Genomic DNA, 19,322 nt, shown 5'->3' on the forward strand with positions numbered 1-19,322 from the left:
TGAGGACTCAGGGCCATCCGCAAGGATGCAGTTATTTCCCAATGATACCTGACATCTCTGTTTCGAGCTTCAGGCCTCCTTAGACCTTTCTGTTGTTCAGTCGCTAACTCATGTCTGACTTTTAGCAACCCCGTGGCCTGCAGCACGCCAGGCTACCCTATCCTTCACCCTCTCCCAGAGGTTGCTCAGATCCATGTCCATTGAGTCGGTGATGCCATCCAAGCATCACATCCTCTGCCGCTCCCTTCTCCTTCTGCCTCAGATCTGTTACACCTGCCCAAATTCAAATCCTCCCCCTGCTTACAAAAGCAAATCATTTAGAAGTATCTACTGCCAGAGGAGAACATTGGCCAAGTGGTCCTCAGAAGCCATTCAGAGGAAAGCAACTGTATTTCCTGTTTGCCCCACCTCTGAAAAGTTTCCAGAGACAGTTTTTCCCAGTCCAATAAGTGTACTGAACAAAACCCTGGAAGAATGAAATACAGGTCCTTTTGCCTAAACTGTCTTGTTTCCTCATAAGTCCTAGAAGGGTTGAAATGGGCAATGGAGGAATCAGCGTTGACCTGATGCCCTGGCCACAGGTCCTGCCTCCTCATCCCTTCTCTGCCCACAGGAAGGCCAGGGGTGTCTGGAACACATGGCTACTGGCTCCGGCATCTGAGGACATCCTAGATAATGTTTGTTGAAAGACTCCTTTCTCTCTCCGTGCTTTGGGGCTAACAGAAGTTGATGTTCAGGAGAAAGTCCAGAGCCTGGAAAGGCAGGAAGGCTGGATGTAAAGGAAACTTATCATGGCCAAGGGGATACATTTTAAGAGAATATCTGAGGCTTGAGAACAGAACCTACAGAAGCCTGAGATTTGGTGGGGGTTGGGGGCGGGGGAGGTAAAAAGAAATGTGGCTGATGGAGGGGGTGGGAAAGGTTGAGAAGAAAGGAAAATGAGTGTTATGTCACAAAAGCACAGAAACCAAGTTAAAGGAGGTTTGTACCGACACTGCCAAATGTTACCCTGAGAATCGAGATGGAAACCTGGAAACGAGTAACTGGGAGGTCACAGAGGTCCTGCGGTGAATAGGGAAGGGATCTCAGGACAGATGTGCTGACCCTTTCAGTAAAGTAGGGAAAAGGTCAGCTGCTGAAAGTTTGAAGACAGGACTGGGGCGTAAGGGGCTGTGAAATTTGGAAGAGTTATTGAGGCAAAGATGAGGTTTCAAAGATATAAATACTGAAAGAAGCAACAGGAAGAAGCAGTAAGGGTTTCCCTGAGGGCTGGGTCTCAACACCAAGGTGACAGACTATGGAAGGAATAAACAAACCCCCTCCGTCATGGCCACCCGTGTTAGGAGAATGACACGATGTATTTGCCACTACTGTAAGACATTACCACAAATCAAGTGGGTCCGAATTTTAAACAGACACCAACTTACAATCTTATAGCTCTATACATTTCAAGTCTGACATGGGGTCTCGCTGGGCAAAATTCAGGGTGTCGGCGGGCAGCTCTTTTCTAGAGGCTTAAGGGGAAGACTGGCTTCCTTGCTTGTTCATCTCGGAACAAGCCTGCCTTCCTGGCTTCAAGGTCCCTCCCTCAGTCGGCAGAGCCAGCAACATCAAGCCGAGTGCTCTCACACTGCCATTTCTCCAGTTTCTCCTGCCAGCCTCCTCTCACTCTTCAGCACTCTGGTGTCCACACTGGGCACACCTAGATAACCCAGGATGCTCTCCTCCTTCAGGTCAGCTGATTAGCAACCTGAATTCCATCCACAACTTGAATTCACCTCTGTGTGTAACCTAACAGGTTTCAGGAATTAAGACACGGACACCTTCTGTGAAGGGGTAAGGGACATTATTCTGCCTACCAGAGATGGAGAACAGACTTACGGGAAAAGACAAAAGAAGTTCAAATCCCAAAAGGGAATTTTTGGTGATTCAAGTAGTAACCCAGGTACGTGAGTGTGCTGGGGTTGGGGGAGGGAGAAAGGGTAGAGGGACTTAAGGAATGCAGCTCTGGTTATGTGTTTTGGTTTTGAAAAAAATCCAGCAAAAATGAGATACTATCCATGACCTTGAAACATGGGCATGTGGTTCCAGGCACAGACCACTGGAGACTAAGTGAAGTCAGGACAGTGAACATTATCCATTACTGTCCTTGAAAACCGAAACAAGAGACACTGGTGAATTCCCTGGCTCTTGGTTCCATAAGCTCTACATAGATAGATGAAGGACAGAAAAGACAGTATGTAGCTTTGTTTTTCCTCTTATTAACTATCTGCTTCTGCTGCTGCTAAGTCGCTTCAATTGTGTCTGAACAAGCACAAATAGAATGTTGAAAATTACCAGGTTTTCAAATTTTATCAGGATCAAATTTGCTCTGGCCTTCCATTTACTGTGTGTCCCTTCTTCCCGTACTCCTCTTGATCAGTTCTCTTCCTTCCTTGCATCCTTATCACAAGACCATCTGAATGGGGGACGTGAGGCTGATGGCACAGGAATCACACACACTTGTCCAAAGAGGAAGGATGGTTTCCATGACATCCAAAAGAGGGGGATCAGTGCGGCAGTAATTGTCGATGCCTGTCTCATGGTAGTTTAGCTGCTCAGTTGTGTCTGACTCTTGCAAACCCATGGACTGAAGCCTGCCAGGCTCCTCTGTCCATGAGATTCTCCAGGCCAACAATACTGGAGTGGGTTGCCATTTCCTTCTCCAGTGTCTCTCTAGAGCTTTCTAAGAAAAGGGCATCCTGATACGTAAACAGGAAAAGCTGTTTCCAATGACAGACACAGCCCCAGACTAGAAAGAGATGGCACACTTTGATACTAATCAGTCAGGTCATGTACCATTTCCCTTATGTTCAGTTCAGTCGCTCAGTCGTGTCCGACTCTTTGTGACCCCATGAATTGCAGCACATTTTTTCTGATTGCAATTTGGTTTTGGAGTCAAAACGAGCTGGCTTCACCAATCAACCCTCATAGCTGTGCAGTGTTGAACAAGTCACTTAAAATCTTTGTACCTCCATTTCCTTATCTGTAAAATGGACGTCTCACAATGTTGCTCAAAAGATTAAATGAGATAATGGGCACAGTTTATCTCAGAGCCTGGCATAGTGTTTAACAAATGCTACCTTGGACAGCAAGGAGACTAAACCAGTCAATCTTAAAGGAAATCAACCCTGAATACTCACTGGAAGAACTGACACTGAAGCTGAAGCTCCCATACTTTGGCCACCTGATGCAAAGAGCTGACTCATTGGAAAAGACCCTGATGCTGGGAAAAACTGAAGACAGAAGGAGAAGAGGGCAACAGAGGATGAGATGGTTGGATAGCATCACTGACTCAATGGGCATGAACTTAGGCAAACTCTGGCAGATAGTGCAGGACAGGGAAGCCTGGTGTGCTGCAGTCCATGGGGTCTTGAAGAGTCAGACACGACTTGGTGACTGAACAACAACAGTAACATTAATAATGTTAAAGTTTGAATACAGAAATATGAGAATGATATAGCATTAATGCGATAGATGATTATAAATTGTTTAAAGGAGAAAAGCCTTATCTGATCACTTCGGTACATGACCAAAAAAACCATCTGATGAAATTAAATAGCCATTATTATATTTTTTAAAAAATATAACATTTTAAAAAATCCAACTGTTAGAAAATTAAGAATAGGAGCAAACTCCCTTAACATGATGAAGAATGTTTATTCTGTGACATTCATTAGAAATAGGCTTCTGAAAAAGCAATGAAACCCTAAAGGTTATACACACCAAAAGCAATTTCCCCATAAGAATGAAAAGGGAATGACTTCATGACATCATTCAGGACTGCAGTGGCTTGTTAATTACCTAAATGCAGCCTAAACTAACACACGGGTGAGGCCCCCACCCCAGCCTTACAGAGGACTCCAGGGCCTGTAGTGGGAGAGACACCCACTGGCACTGTACAAACTCCATCCACTCTTCTTTTTCCTGTTGTTCTGTGAAGATAAGTGCCTGAGAGCACTTCCAGCATAGCTTTTATGCTTCTGGGCAGAGTATCTTCCAGCCCACTAAATTACAACAAAGAGGCTAACATAATGTGATGCAAGGCTAAACCACAAGCATCGACGGGCATAGAATAAACTTTGTAGTGGAGATGAAAACAGAAACACTTCAAATATAAGAAGACAGCCTGGAAATCCGAGAAGAGGGAATCCCTGCCCTTTACTGGAGGTCCCCTTTCAGAACATTGAAAGGTAACACCTGTGCAGAATGAACACCAGGCACCCGCTGGTTTCCCAATGGTCTCTAGAAATTAAGCACCAGAAGCCCTATTCTAAACCCTCCTGAGTCATACCTGAGTAAACTGAGAAGCATTCTTGTAGCAGAAATCGAAAGCAAATATAAAAAGTTAAACACTAACCAAAATACATACAGGAACTCCTACTATCGGTTTATACTCAAATTTTTTTTTCCTGGAATCCCCATTCAAAGCAACACATAAAAAAGTTTTAAACACTGAAAAGAAAGAAGTGAAAATTTGATTATTAGCAGATAAGTTATCTACCTATAGAGCCAACATCATAAAAACATCCACTGGTGGCTCAGTGGTAAAGAATCCACCTGCCAATGCAGAGGACATGGGCCTGATTCCTGATTCAGGAAGATCCCACATGCTGCAGAGCAACTAGGCCCGTGCGCCACAACTACTGCGCTCTAGAGCCTGGGAACCGCAACCACTGCTCTCTGCTGCTGCTGCTCAGTCCCTTCAGTCGTGTCCGACTCTGTGTGACCCCATAGACGGCAGCCCACCAGGCTCCCCTGTCCCTGGGATTCTCCAGGCAAGAACACTGGAGTGGGGTGCCATTGCCTTCTCCAATGCATGAAAGTGAAAAGTGAGAGTGAAGTCGCTCAGTCGTGTCCAACTCCTAGCGACCCCATGGACTGCAGCCCACCAGGCTCCTCCATCCATGGGATTTTCCAGGCAAGAGTACTGGAGTGGGGTGCCATTGCCTTCTCCTAGAGCCTGGGAACCACAATCACTGTGCTCTAGAGTCTGGGAACCACAACTACTGAGCCCTCGCTCTGCAATGAGAAGTTACTGCAATGAGAAGCCCACTCACCGCAACTGAGAGTGGCTCCCACTCACTGTAACTAGAGAAAAGCCCACATGCAACTAAGACCTGGCACGGCCTAAATAAATTTTTAAAAATTCAGAAATTGTAAAATTGTTCAGTAAGGTGACCAGATGTAACAGTCTTTTACACTTGTAATAGAAACTATTTGGAAAAGTCCCAGATATACTGGTATCAAACTAGAAAATATCTAGGAATAAATATAGCCAGACAATGACAAGAGACATAGAAAGAAAGTTTTAAAGGTTCTCTGAAGTATATACACAGAAGCTTGAATAAAGGGCAGTACATATAATGTTCCTAATAGAAAATATCATTCTTATAAATATCTTTCTCTTCAAATTAACTTTTAAATTATATGCAATTTAGGTAAAAATTTAAAACAAAATTTCTTAGAAGGGAAATATTGACAACTAGGCATAAATATATAAGACTAGAAGCATAATACAGAAGATTATCCAAAATTATTTTTGAAAGAGAAATGAGGGTAGGGACATGGAACAACAGACTGGTTCCAAATAGGAAAAGGAGTACGTCAAGGCTGTATATTGTCACCCTATTTATTTACTTTATATGCAGAGTACATCATGAGAAATGCTGGACTGGAAGAAACACAAGCTGGAATCAAGACTGCCAGGAGAAATATCAATAACCTCAGATATGCAGATGACACCACCCTTATGGCAGAAAGTGAAGAGGAACTGAAAAGCCTCTTGACGAGAGTGAAAGAGGAGAGTGAAAAAGTTGGCTTAAAGCTCAACATTCAGAAAACAAAGATCATGGCATCCAGTCCCATTACTTCATGGGAAATAGATGGGGAAACAGTGGAAACAGTGTCAGACTTTATTTTTCTGGGCTCCAAAATCACTGCAGATGGTGACTGCAGCCATGAAATTAAAATACGCTTACTCCTCGGAAGGAAAATTATGACCAACCTAGATAGCATATTCAAAAGCAGAGACATTACTTTGCCAACAAAGGTTCGTCTAGTCAAGGCTATGGTTTTTCCTGTGGTCATGTATGGATGTGAGAGTTGGACTGTGAAGAAGGCTGAGCGCCGAAGAATTGATGCTTTTGAACTGTGGTGTTGGAGAAGACTCTTGAGACTCCCTTGGACTGCAAGGAGATCCAACCAGTCCATTCTGAAGGAGATCAGCCCTGGGATTTCTTTGGAAGGAATGATGCTAAAGCTGAAACTCCAGTACTTTGGCCACCTCATGAGAAGAGTTGACTCATTGGAAAAGACTCTGATGCTGGGAGGGATTGGGGGCAGGAGGAGAAGGGGACGACAGAGGATGAGATGGCTGGATGGCATCACCGACTCGATGGACGTGAGTCTGAGTGAACTCCGGGAGTTGGTGATGGACAGGGAGGCCTGGTGTGCTGTGATTCATGGGGTTGCAAAGAGTCAGACACAACTGAGCGACTGATCTGATCTGATCTGATACTATATCATCCTAAAGGAAATCAGCCCTGAATATTCATTGGAAAGACTGATGCTGAAGCTGAAGCTCCAATACTTTGGCCACCTGATGAGAAGACCTGACTCACTTGAAAAGACCCTGATGCTAGGAATTGAAGGCAGGAGGAGAAGGGAGGAACAGAGGATGAGATGGTTGGATGGCTTCATCGACTCAGTGGACATGAGTTTGAGGAAACTCCAGGAGATAGTGAAGGACAGGAAAGCCTGGTGTGCTGCAGTACATGGGGTCAAGAAGAGTCTGCCACAACTGAGAGACTAAACAAGAACAATACTGTATCATGTTAAAACACATGATTATAAAGCCACAGCAATTAAAACATTGTAGTGAAACAACCAAATGTCAGAGCTGTATTGAAAGTGTGTATGTTAAGTCACTTAGTTGTGTCCAACTCTTTGAGATCCCATGGACCTCAGCTTGCCAGGCTCCTCGGTCCATGGGATTTCCCAGGCAAGAATACTGGAATGGGGTGCCATTTCCTTCTCCATAGGATCTTCCCAACCCATGGATTGAACCTGGGTCTCCTTCACTGCAGGCACATTCTTTACCATCTGAGCTACCAGGGAAGCCTGGTATTGAAAGAATTTCATGTAAAATAAAGGTACCTTTTGTTAGGCAGGTAGAATAAGGAAAAGGAGTCCAAAATGGCGATGGCTAAAAGACAAGGAAGGTCCGAGGACCAGAGTGAAGACTTCAGGCAGAACAAACAGAACAAACAGCACTCCTGGCTAAGCCCAATTTGCATAGGGCAGGCCCAGGTGGAGGAAAAAAACATATAAAAGGAGGAGCCAAAGCGCTTTCTCACGGACTCTCTCTTCCGCATGCATGTGCTCTCTCTCTCTCTCACTCTCTCTCTCCCTCCCTCCCCACGCACTCCTCCACTCTCTTCTCTTCAAGTCTTGGCTTCTCCTGCTATTTTCTAAATAAAATAGAGCTGTAACACTGATTTGCCTAAGAGCTGTAGCACAATTTGTCCAAGACCCGAGAGCTGTGACGCGCCGAGGGCTTTAATGTCCGTTGCTCCAAATCTTTGTTGTGACAAGACAAAGAACCGAGGAACATACACTTGCGTGACACTTTAAAACCAGTAAGAAAAGGCTTCGTTTTCACATAAATGTCTACCTTCGTGTTATAGTGGAAGCTCTGGCATCAGGCACACAGAATGAATCCTTGTCTGTCCCTGACTCACTGCGTGACCTTGGACAAGTGACTTACGGCGGTTTCTCAGGGTGTAAAATGGGAATGCCAAATGGACTCTCCCAGAGAGTTACTGTAAGGATTAGATAAGGCAATTCAATCCAGTAAAGCACTCCACAAAGTGCAAAGAAAGGACTCAGGAAACCTTACGGACTATTATCAAATGATAATGGTGAGCACTAGCTAACGTTTGGAGATAAAACCATATCGCTCTGAGGTCAAAGCAGATGATGGATCAAAGATTTAACAGTAAAATGTCAAGTCATAAATATTCTTGAAGAAAACATAGGACTTGTCTTTGCTTAAAGATATCATATTTTCTCTATTGATGATACACACTTTCCATATCACTAGCCTGCCTCAGTCAAGAGTGCAATTAAAACATTCAGTATTGTTGTTTAGCATTCTAAGGGTAATTTCTGGAATAACTGATCATAAACCATTAATAAAGTTTTAGATAGCCATGCCATAAAGAGCCTGGAGAGTCTGGGAACTTGAGGAGGAACTCTGTACTCAGTATGAACACCATGTTTCATCCTCTGTTGACACAAAGGGAAATGTCTTCAGTAGGTGTTATTTACCTTCCTTCAAGCACATCACAAGCACTACAGTCCTCGATTAAAATGAGTCACGCTGAAGTAAAACCTAGGCTGGAAGAAGGGCAGAGGAGGAGCTGTCTCTCACAGAACCCTCTACTTCAGAGCCCAGTACCACCCTCCGCTCTGATCACGCCCTCACCCGTATGCAGAATGAATGAAGATTCACCACTACACCACCGACACGATGCTGTGGAATAAGCGAACTAGTCTCACTCTGACTCCGAGGAACCAGTTATTTCTCTCCGCATTTGATTTAGTTGTAAAGTCACTGAGTGTTCTGAATGTAACTACATATGTGACTGGGTCAGGTAATTAAGTGAGAACTTTCAACCTTATCATCACATTCATTACAGCTCAAGGAGAAAGGAAATTCCATGCATAGTCACCTTTTTATTCCTCACTAAGATAGAACAATGTTCTTAGGGCAGGGGAGAAGACATGAAAATGTTATTTAACTCTTGCCTTATTTTTCTCTCACAGTAGATTGGGGGGAAAGCAAGAAAGATGAGGGAGGCTTCATTGGGGCTTCAGTATCACAGAGCTGGGCTTGAACCCGGCTTCACGCAGAGCTGCAGTGGGACCTTCTGAAAGTTTTTCAGCTTCTAGATTTCCTCATTTACAATACAGGCTACTACTGCCTGCAGTAGATCATGATGATTAGAAAATTAAATAATGAAATTAAAGCATCTAGCCCACAGGAGACACTCACCCAAAACATTCTTTCTACTCTCCCTCATGTCTGATGCTGCTTCTCCTCACCTTCCCACCCTCTGAAAAAAAATTTTCTCAAAATGTCTTTTTCCCTTTTGTATAAATAGATCAAGGCCTTAACTGAGTACATTTCAGCCTTAGGAGAAATTTTAGGAAATGTGAAAAACAATTCTATATAAATCAAAACTATCTGTGGTCATTTGAAAATACAGTGGAACAAAAGAACCCATTTTACCCTGGTTCAGAGAGAAACATCTGATTTATGGTAAATGTACTTTCTTTCAGCAGCTCTCCTTCTTTTAAACAAAAATGGAATCATAGTCTATACCCTATTGCCAACCTCCCTTTCCACTGTAACAGTATTCTGTGAAAATTTCCCACATCATCAACCGGTTTTCATCATTAAAAAATGACACATAGTATTCCATGTTAAGTTATTAATGTTATCTTAATTTTCCCACTATTTTAAACAATGCAGTGATAGTCTCTATGGTCAAATCTATCGACATGCACAATCATTTCCTTAGGGTAAGCTTCTGCAAAAAGAATTGTCGGGTCAAAGAGTGTGCCAAAGTAAAACTCCTGATAAAAGTGACCAGACTGCCTTCCAAAAAAGACCCAATCACATTCCTCCTGTCAGTATTTTTCCTTTGCAAACTCCCCAGGTCAGTTCTAATTTGGTTTTTCAAAACCACTCCAACTGAAAAATCACTAACCCTGTTGAGTCTGAACTGCTGTCCTTCTCTCAGCCCAAACCACATTTGAGTGTTCCACCGACAGTGAGATTTCTCGTAACACAAAGCGGGTATCACACAATTGACTGAGCAGGAAACAAGATTTGCATGATGCAGAGCACCATGATCATAAAAGGACTAGACTCTCAACTTGAACTCAGAGTACAGCAGGTTCTGTCAGACACAGCTGCTCTGCTCAGTGACCAGAACGGGTTACAATACACTGTGTTAGTGGGAGGGCTGGAGTTGTGAGAGGAAAAGGAAGGAGTTTCCCTTGAGCAAAACTCAGCCAGATTAGCAGGAACTGGTAGGGCGGGGGAAAACAAGGAGACGCTGATCAGGGTACAAACTTCCAGGGATATGATAAGACAAATAGGTTCTGAGGATCTAGTGAACAGCGTGGTGATCACAGTTAATAATACTGTACCTTATACTTAAAAGTTTCTAAGAGAGTGGATCTTAGATGTTCCCACCACACAAAACAGATGGTAATTATGTGACCAAATGAAGGCATTAGCTAATTCCAGGGTGGTAATCATTTTGCAATATATCCATATATCAACATACTGTATACATTAACCTACACAATTTTATGTCAATGATATCTCAATAAAGCTAGAAAAAAGAAGGGTGATGCTTTTTTATAGTCATATTTAAAGCCACATTTACAATGATTATTATGTATTTTTAAATTTTATGTTTAATTAGTTACAATACTGGCCACCAACAATTCTTTTATACAATGACTTTTTCATTCTTGAGGACTACATTTCGACATGTGTCTCAGAAAAGAACATCACTCCCGCTCAGTAACTTTATTTTAAGAAAGGAATGACACAAAAGGTCTGTTTCCTGAGACCTTAGTATGTCTGAGGATGTTAACAACATCTTTGAATCTGGAAAACAACTTTCACTTCACAATTCTGAAGAAGTTTAATTCCTCTGCTGTTCGCTGCTGTGGAGAAGTCTGTGCCTCTCCTCTTTGCTCCTTTGAAGGGAACATTTTGTTAAGGTTTTTATTTTTTCACCTATTTATTTATACCATTAATCCATAACCTGCAAACATTGGCAACAGTTTAAGTTCAGTTTTCCCAGTATTTCTGCTTAAATATAACGAGCTCTTCTGCAAAGAAATAGAGGAAAACAATAGAATAGGAAACACTAGAGATCTCTTCAAGAAAATTAGAGATACCAAGGGAACATTTCATGCAAAGACGGGCACAATAAAGGACAGAAATGGTATGGACCTAACAGAAGCAGAAGATATTTTGAAGAGGTGGCAAGAATACACAGAAGAACTATACAAAAAAATCTTCACGACCCAGATAATCACGATCGTGTGATCACTCACCTAGAGCCAGACATCTTGGAATGTGAAGTCAAGTGGGCCTTAGAAAGCATCACTACAAACAAAGCTAGCGGAGGTGATGGAATTCCAGTTGAGCTCTTTCAAATCCTAAAAGAGGATGCTGTGAAAGTGCTGCACTCAATATGTCAACATATTTGGAAAACTCAGCAGTGGCCACAGGACTGGAAAAGGTATTTTTATTCCAATCCCAAAGAAAGGCAATGCCAAAGAATGCTCAAACTACCTCACAATTGCACTCAACTCACACGCTAGTACAGTAATGCTCAAAACTCTCCAAGCCAGGCTTCAGCAATACGTGAACCTTGAACTTCCAGATGTTCAAGCTGATTTTAGAAACGGCAGAGGAACCAGAGATCAAATTGCCAACATCCACTGGATCATGGAAAAATCAAGAGAGTTCCAGAAAAACATCTACTTTTGCTTTATTGAGTATGCCAAAGCCTTTGACTGTGTGGATCACAATAAACTGTGGAAAATTCTGAAAGAGATGGGAATACCAGCCCACCTGAGCTGCCTCTTGAGAAATCTGTATGCAGGTCAGGAAACAACAGTTAGAACTAGACATGGAACAACAGACTGGTTCCAAATAGGAAAAGGAGTACGTCAAGGCTGTATATTGTCACCCTGCTTATTTAACTTCTATGCAGAGTACATCATGAGGAACGCTGGGCTGGGAGAAGCACAAGCTGGAATTAAGACTGCCGGGAGAAATATCAATAACCTCAGATATGCAGGTCACTTTGACCCTTATGGCAGAAAGTGAAGAATTAAAGAGCCTCTTGATGAAAGTGAAAGAGGAGAGTGAAACAGTTGGCTTAAAGCTCAACATTCAGAAAACGAAGATCATGGCATCTGGTCCCATCATTTCACAGCAAATAGATGGGGAAACAGTGGCTGACTTTATTTTTGGGGGCTCTAAAATCACTGCAGATGGTGACTGCAGCCATGAAATTAAAAGATGCTTACTCCTTGGAAGGAAAGTTATGACCAACCTAGATAGCACATTAAAAAGCAGAGACATTACTTTGCTAACAAAGGTCCGTTTAGTCGAGGCTATGGTTTTTCCAGTGGTCACGTATGGATGTGAGAGTTGGATTGTGAAAGTTGGACTGTGAAGAAAGCTGAGCGCTGAAGAATTGATGCTTTTGAATTGTGGTGTTGAAGAAGACTCTTGACTCAAGAGTCCCTTGGACTGCAAGGAGATCCAACTAGTCAATCCTAAAGGAGATCAGTCCTGAGTGTTCATTGGAAGGACTGATGTTGAAGCTGAAACTCCAATACTTTGGCCACCTGATGCAAAGAGCTGACTCATTAGAAAAGACCCTGATGTTGGGAAAGATTGAGGGCAGGAGGAGAAGGGGATGACAGAGGATGAGATGGCTGGATGGCATCACTGACTCGATAGACATGAGTTTGGGTAAACTCCGGGAGTTGGTGATGGACAGGGAGGCCTGGCGTGCTTTGGTTCATGGGGTCACAAAGAGTTGGACATGACTGAGCGACTGAACTGAACTAAACTGTAAGTTTCGCTCATGAAAGCACTTTTCCGGGGCACTCATCAGATTGGACCTATTCACCACCTAGGCTTTCATGAGAAGACTTCACTTTAAACATTAGTTCGATTTCCTTAATGGCCCCAAGAAGCACAGGCCCAATTATTTCCACCTTAATCATTTCAATTTATGTTATACCCTAGTCCCTCGAGTATCCTGCTTGATTTTTAAAAATTATGAATTAGGGTCTTGATATCTTCCTTTCACATCAAAGTCCATTTTAACCCTTTAATTTGAACTCTGAAGTACTAGAATGAACATTATTTTTGAACAGAAGAATAATGCTATTGTAGGTCTGTGGTTTGACCTAATTTTATGTGTAGGAATTAACTTATCAAAATAGCACAGCTTTGGCTTTCTGAACTTGCAAAGTGAAACAATAATGACAGATGGGAAATCTTCACATGTGTGGTTAAAAAATACCCCAAGGCAAAATAATCTGTATGAGGAAAAGTCTTAGGGTTGCCATCGTGAGAAATAATTCAGTAGTTGGTTACTTGTATTGCGTGGCAAACCCCAAAAATGTTTAACAAAGGAAAAGTGGAGAAGTTCATTTCTTTCACTCTTGTTAAGTTTCTTTTGAACTCAGGAAGGAAAGTTACAATTTGAAATGCTTTAGACTTTACAGATTTATTGTTGAAAAGCTAAATTCATTCTTTATACTGCAGAGGTTTTCTCTAAATAAATCTTTATTGCTATAACCACAAAACTAACCATACTCATACCTAAGTGTTTTCTGTTTGTCAAAATCACCTCCTAATTCTCTTAAAATATCTACTTTACCATTCAGGATTCTTACTAATCTTTTACATAAACATACTACAAAAACACAGTGATTTATTTTATTCCAATTTAGTCTTGCCTCCCATATTTATAAAACTTTTCTCTTTTAGGTCTTACATCTCTATATCTATGTTTCCGTTTGAAGAACTTCCCACTGAGACAGTATCCACATTTATAAAATTCCCATTCCTATCTTCACTTCCATAGAAGCAAAGATGTATACTCTTCTAATGTAAAGGAATAATGTATTCCTTTAATATAAGAGAATTTTGAGATATATTTAATTCATGCCACTCAATATATTTTGATACTGTGATATGGACCAAACATCTTTTGAAACATATGTAAACATTACTACTACTTGTGTCAAATTTAACTATAAGAGCAAATTTTGAAAAATATATTAACATATTATTAAAATATAAAACTGTAAAAAATATACTGTGATCAAACAATTCCTTAAGGGTTTATATAAGTACACAGAATAACTGAGTAAGGAGCTCTATCAGCAAATACCGGGGCAGGCACAGAAGAACTGAGCTCACTTATGTCAGAAGCTTTTGTTGGGATGCTTCCCATGTGCCCGGTGCTACAGCAGGTGCTAGATCTCCATTTATCTGATGCCATCTCTGCCTCAAGGAAATTACTCCCATTTCCCCTCCTCAAAAACAAAGCATTTTTGGAGGTGGTTATCATTTTGTTACAGGCAATTCTCGTGATTCAGTCTTTCCATAACATCTTCTATCAGCATCTTAGCTCTTGTGTTCTTCTAAGTGGTAGGAGTGAGGAATTGCTATCCAAGGCTTACATGAGGCACAGATAAATCTAAAGAGCTAAAAATATTATTTTGTCAAAATATGCTTCCTTAAATCAAGTAGGTAATATTATAGATGTGGAAACAGATGCCAACAGGAAGTAATTATTTTATATTGATAATAGAACTTTACATTTGTCTAATCTTTTTCTAAAGCCCTTGGGTTTGCTCTGTTACATTATTCAGTTCGCTATAATTTTCTGATTGGTATTAAAAATAACTTTAAACTGTGTGATGCAGAAAAAAATGAAGAAAACAAAACTCTTTTGTAATTTCTGTACCCAGAGAAAACAAAAATCAGCCTACCGTTACAGATCCTCCTAGTCTGTTTTTCTATAAACTCATTATCATTTGTCATCCATTAACTTTTTGTTTCGACTTTCTGTTTTCCCTGGATTGTGTCTTTTATATGTGCGGGGAGCTGCCCATGAGAATGGGGTCCTTTGTCCGAAGGACACAAGCTCTGGGAGCTGCCTCAGTCCTTGAGGGTTTGCTTGCAAACATAGCTCTCTGTCCCGCCACCCCAGAGATTAGGCACTTATTTACTGCAGACACCTGGAGTTCTGGACAAACTTCTCACACACAGGGAAATGTTATCTGGTGTAAGAAATAATAACAGGGTGCCATTCCCATGCTCTCAAGATTTCTTGTGACTGTTTGTAAGATGTATAGGTCAACCAAGAAAAAATGTCAATTGTCTTGTCTTTCTCACACTTTTCTGTATAAATATAAGATGCTGAATAAAGTTGGTGTCAGACCGCTTCCCTTTGTGGAGACGTGTCTGAACCTCTCGACCCCATCTTTGTTGTAGAATTCTTTTGCCGTAGTTTCCTTTCTCAGCCCCACCATGCACGTTCTTGGGACCTGATCAACTTTGCCGGCTGGCACCGGCATATATGTATTCACCTTACACCTTGAAGTAGCAATTTCCAGGCCTTTCACCTGAAATTCAGACCCCTCTAAACAAATCTACTTGGTACCTCTAAAATAGCTCCAAACACATATTCACTATTTTCCTTCTTGAGTTTTCAAGTTTGCCAATTCTTGACTCTGTCCCTTTTCTCCTTCACACACTGTACCAAATAATGCTGTTTCTAGGAGCAAATTCTCTCCCTAGGGTTCTGTTTCTCCTCTGCCCCGGTCTCCAACCTGCCTTCAGGCTCACTTCCACCCACTGTCCTTAGATTTATCCTCTTAGAACAGAGAGTTACAGAGTTCCCTCAACGGCTTCCACAGATACAGGATAAAATCCAAATCCTTAATGTGGCTAGGGCTTTCGTGGTGGTTCAGAAGTAAAGAATCTGCCTGCCACTGCAGGAGATGCAGATTCGATCTCCGGGTTGGGAAGATCCCCTGGAGAAGGAAATGGCAACCCCCTCCAGTATTCTTTACCTGGGAAATCTCATGGACAGAGGAGGTTGGCGGGTCACAGTCCGTGGGGTCGCAAAGAGGTGGACACAACTTAGCGCCTAAACAACAACAACAACAAATCTGGCTTACAAGATCCTCCCATTTTAGCATCGCTCCTCCCCAGACTGGTGCCATCAAAAGAACTTAAACCGGAATTACTTTTGACTTGAGTCTAAGCTCCACCTAGTGGTACAAGACAACTTTTCTGGGTGGAAATACAGGGAATATGCCAAGTCCACCCCGTGAGATCAAGCAAACCTGCCAACACAGGCAGAGTAAGATGTGGAAAAGACAACGAACCCTGGGACTCAATGGCCGACCTAGTGGTGTTCTGTAAGCACTGGGTTCTCCTAAGGAAATGCCTGAAACCTCCAAACCAGTTATTAGTGCCATTCTCGAAAGAAGATGAAAAGTTATAATGGCATCTCTTTAGTTATTGTCACCAAATAAAATCACAGGATAATTCTGAGTAAACTATTTTTTTGTTGCCTATATCCTTCCAGAATTTTCATGAAAGTCCAAACAATCACAGTATTCATTCATATGTGTATAATTCATCCACTCAATGCACATTTAAAGAGCACTTGGGAAGCAGATACTAACAAAGCTAATACAGGGTCTAATCCACACCAATCTACAAACAGGAAAGAAGGTAAGTAAACCCATGATGATAATACAGAAGGGAAATTTAACCTGTCCAGGGAAAGAGTGGGGTTCCTGGAAGAAATGATGGCTGTGGCGGCTGGTGAAGTCTAATAAGAATTAAGTATGCAGACCTATAGCTGATTCATGTTTATGTTTGACAGAAAACAACAAAATTCTGTAAAGTAATTATCCTTCAATTAAAATATAAATAAATTTTTTTTAAATTAAGTAAAGAATAGAGCGAATAGTACTAAAGAGTCTCCTAATGAAGGTCAAAGTGAAAAAGTTGGCCTAAAACTCAACATTCAAAAAACTAAGATCATGGCATCTGGTCCCATCACTTCATGGCAAATAAATAAGGAAACAGTGACAGACTTTATTTTCTTGGGCTCCAAAATCACTGCAGACAGTGACTGCAGCCCCAAAATTTAAAGATGCTTGCTTCTTGGAAGAAAAGCTATGACAAATCTAGACAGTATTAAAAAGCAGAGACATCACTTTGCTGACAAAGGTCTATCTAGTCAAAGCTATGGTTTTTCAAGTGGTCGTGTATGGATGTGAGAGTGGGACTTATATAAAAACGGCTGAGTACCAAAGAATTGATGCTTTCGATCTGTGGTGTTGGAGAAGACTCTTGAGAGGCCCTTTGACTGCAAGGAGATCAAACCAGTCAATCCCAAAGGAAATCAACCCTGAATATTCAATAGAAGGACTGATGCTGAAGCTGAAGCTGCAATACTTTGGCCACCTGATGCGAAGAGCCAACTCACTTGAAAAGACCCTGAAGCTGGGAAAGATTGAGAGCAGGAGGAGAAGGGGGCAACAGAGGATGCGATGGTTGGATGGCATCACTGACTCAATGGACATGAGTTTGAGTAAACTCCATGAGTTGGTGATGGACAGGGAAGCCTGGTATGCTGCAGTTAATGGGGTAACAAAGAGTTGGACACAACAACTGAACAACAACAGAGTGAACGGTATTGTTTCAAAGTGCTACACACACCACAGAGTGCAGCACGTTAAAAAGCTGGCCTAATGCATCAGCTGAAGTTAGTAGAGCATCATGAAAAGAGAAATCTCAATGGAAAGGACTCTGTCAGCTTCCTTCAGGGAAACTCTACAGAGCAAAATGTCTCAATTTTAAAATACTTTGTAAGCACCAGCATTTAACGTAGGATGAGAAGAGAGTGTTTTAAACTGTGTGACTGTAAAAACCACACATTTTCAAATGTCCAATGTGTGCACTGTAAAAGATGTGAGCAGCCATTTTGCTTACCCCTGTTTCTCTTTTTGAGATAATACTCAACACTGAAAATTTTAAGAGGGAGCTTATTAATCACACAGAAGTCTTTTTCAAAGCGTTTACAGTTACAGCTTTTTATAAAATACTGGATGGCTTCAGGTTAAAAGCAGGCAGGTATCTGTAGCAGGAAGCCTGTGCCTTTGTAGGAGCAATGTCAGCAAAACCTCACTTATAACCATCCCAATGGCAGCCCACCTGTATCTTTGATGAGAACTAGTAGAACGTTATATAAAACCCACAGACCAGATCTGTCCCCCGGTAACTGGCATTAACTGGGACCAAGTCTGGGGCCCTGTGGACCAAGTGCCTGCTACCAGCCCAGGTTTCATATACTGAACTGCAGTTCATTCTTAGAGACTTCCTTAGTGTTCTGAGCCCTGCAATCTTCAGTACACCGTAATCTGTGTCACATCAAGTTTCATTTCCTGGTTCCCTTTCTTTAGGGGGTTTCCCTGATGGCTTAGATGGCAAAGAATCTGCCTGCAATGCAAGAGACCTCTGAACATACTTCAGATCCTGCCTGTGACAGGATCAGGAGGCATGAGAAGGGTGGTAAAGTGAAACAGGAGTATGACCTCCATCACGCTAGACAAGTCACTGGTGCTAACACGAATGCAGATGCAACGATCATCTTCAGATGCTGTATGACACTGGATTCATCTTAAGAGGCCTCTTAACTACATCTTCCAAGTCATCATCGTCGTGGTCTTTTGTTTTTTTTAATCTAAGGATGCCAGGCCATGTCTCCTCCATTTCCTACTGCCTAGCTGATACCAAACTGTGCAGGCATTTCTACCAAGACTTCTATGGATATGTCTATAAACACTAAGAAAAATACTTCTCATACAGGGTACGTGACCATTATTTAATAAATAGTTATGAGCAGACACTATGTGCTAGGCACTGTGTTAGATGCTGGAAGATAAGATTAAATAAGACACATCAATCTTATTTAACTGTACTTCTCTTTATATAAGATTTTATCAATAAAACAAGGCCTGGCAGCACATAGAAGCTGCTCAATAAACTGTTACTATTGTATTGGGCTTCCCACCTGGCTCAATGCAGGAGCCTCAGAAGATGTAGGTGAGATCCCTGAGTCGGGAAGATCCCTTAGTGAAGGAAATGGCAATTCACACCAGTATATTTGCCTGGGAAATCCCATGGACAGAGGAGCTTGGTGGGCTGCAGTCCATGGGTTACAAAGAGTCAGACATGACTGAGCGCGCATGTGCAAGAGTAACAAATATTAAAGTCCTCAAGTTCCACCTCTCGCTCTCATTATTATTATATAGCATATTATAATATTATATGGGCTTCCCTGGTAGCTCAGATGGCAAAGAACCTGCCTGCAATGCAGGAGACCCAGGTTTGATCCCTGGGTTGGGAAGATACCCTGGGGAAGGGAACAGCAACCCACTCCAGTATTCTTGTCTGGAGAATGCCATGGACAGAGGAGCCTGGCGGGCTACAATCCATGGGGTCGCAAAGAGTTAGACACGACTGAACAACTAACACTACACTGTTATATATAATCGAGTATATCATACTATCATATGATATACTATAACCAGTAACAAATTATCATCTCTTAAAAAATTACTATAGTTTT

At 41.8% G+C, this 19,322-nt stretch overlaps 1 protein-coding gene across 5 annotated transcripts in view; it reads right to left on the reverse strand.

Annotated features, from left to right (window-relative positions):
* The window catches only part of NCOA7 (nuclear receptor coactivator 7), a 161,615-nt gene that overhangs the window by 64,178 nt on the left and 78,115 nt on the right, over positions 1–19,322 (reverse strand). The window contains exon 1 of one of the 5 annotated variants that reach the window (XM_070795833.1): positions 15,745–19,311. The exons of the other annotated variants lie outside the window; for them this stretch is intronic. The gene's annotated coding sequence lies outside the window, so the exon portion shown is untranslated. Of the gene's footprint in view, positions 1–15,744; positions 19,312–19,322 lie in introns of those variants that run through there. 5 annotated transcript variants of the gene reach the window in all.

Source organism: Bos indicus, chromosome 9 (assembly GCF_029378745.1).
Source record: "Bos indicus isolate NIAB-ARS_2022 breed Sahiwal x Tharparkar chromosome 9, NIAB-ARS_B.indTharparkar_mat_pri_1.0, whole genome shotgun sequence".
In the NCBI taxonomy this organism is placed as follows: Eukaryota; Metazoa; Chordata; class Mammalia; order Artiodactyla; family Bovidae; genus Bos; species Bos indicus.